The sequence below is a fragment of the Echinops telfairi genome, unplaced genomic scaffold (assembly GCF_000313985.2).
Source record: "Echinops telfairi isolate 266 unplaced genomic scaffold, ASM31398v2 ScPeMD7_7469;HRSCAF=8507_1, whole genome shotgun sequence".
Lineage (NCBI taxonomy): Eukaryota > Metazoa > Chordata > Mammalia > Afrosoricida > Tenrecidae > Echinops > Echinops telfairi.
Window position 1 is genome coordinate 42120477 of NW_022111373.1, and position 1684 is coordinate 42122160.

The window sequence follows — 1684 nt, forward strand, 5'->3', positions numbered from 1 at the left end:
AGTGTAACATATGACAATAATAATAATTTATGAATTATAAAGGGTTCACAGGGAGGTGGATGTGGGGAGGGAGGGGGAAATTGAGCAGCCGATATTAAGGGCTCAAGTAGAAGGCAAATATTTTGAGAATGATGATGGCAACAAATGTACATATGTGCATGACACAATAGATGTATGTATGGATTGTGATAGGAATTGTATGAGCTCCCAATAAAATGATTTTTTAAAATAAAAAAAAATAACTAGTGTATAGTAGTTTTTGTTTTCTTTTATTCAATAGAAAAATATAATTGTATCAGGTCAATAATGCTTACCCTGAGTTTAAATATTCCCTTGATCCTGTATGAAATTTCACTCCAAGTAATTGCTCTAATTAGCCTGATTTGTAACACATAAATTTGTTTTGTTTTGCTTTTTTGCTTCTTTATTTCCTTTTGTTTGGTTTTTGGTTTTTTTGCTTGCTTAAACTCTCAGATATTTTTAGTGTACAGCTAAAGCTGGAAAATTGGATCCTGAAAAGGGTTATTCCAAAAGAAATATTAAAGCTATGTAACTGGAATCTGGAATCATATTTATTATCCATATTTGTTGCAAAAATACTAGTCCAAAGGACAAACCAAATCAATCACGAGACAGAATAAAGTTAATGGACAGAAAAGTCAATACTGCAGACTGAAGAAATTTCGTAAAACAGTTTATGACTAGAGATCATTATAGAAAATACATTTGAGAGAGAGCTTAAGTGAGCCATTGTAGACCGAAAAACAAAACCAAACAAATTGAATTTAAATGTCTTCCAACCCCCTTCTCACTCACTGACATCAAGTAGATTCTGACTCATAGAAACCTTACAGGGCAGAATAAACCTCCCTCTGTGAATTTCCAAGACAATGACCTTTTAAGAGTAGAAAGCTTTGTCTTTTCCATGTGGTGTGGGTGGTGGTTTCAAACTCTTGACCTTATAGTAAGTAGGTCAAGGCATAACCCGCTATGCCATTAGGGTGCCTCCTACCTCCTTAGGAAAACAGAAAAAGAAAAAAACTCTGGGAAAATTCTTATATGGGAAACTTGATTACCACCTCTCCAGAAAAAGAAATTCTACCTCTCACCTGTCCTGAGATTGCTTTTTTTTTTTTCAAATTGAATTTACAAATCATCAAGAGACTTTCTCATATCATGATGATATAGATACATACTAATATAAGATTATAAAAGTTGTCATTTATAAGTTCATCACAGAATGTAATTAAAAATAAAAACTTATTAACATTCAACTTTTAATGTGCAAAATGGTACTATATTCACTGTGAATTTTTTTGTAAACTAATCATTGCATCGTCAGTAATCTCATTTGATTTTGCTAAATATTACAATTAATCAATTTATTATTATTTTATTCATCATTAGCTAAAACTAATAGGTTTTAAGTATGATTCTGGGTCTTCACTAAAGTACATATATAGACATTGTCATAAAAAGAATGCACATACTAATAGAATAGGTAGAAGTTTGCCCCCAAATTAAAATATACTGACAATACAACCTAATAAGTGATGTGTTAGAAGGTATGATGAAAGTATGTGGAAAGGACAACAAAAGCCAACACTGGTACATTGTCATTGAGAATAGATTGCTGAACAGCATTGAAACGCTTTTTAGAGGATATTACATTTATAACGATGGA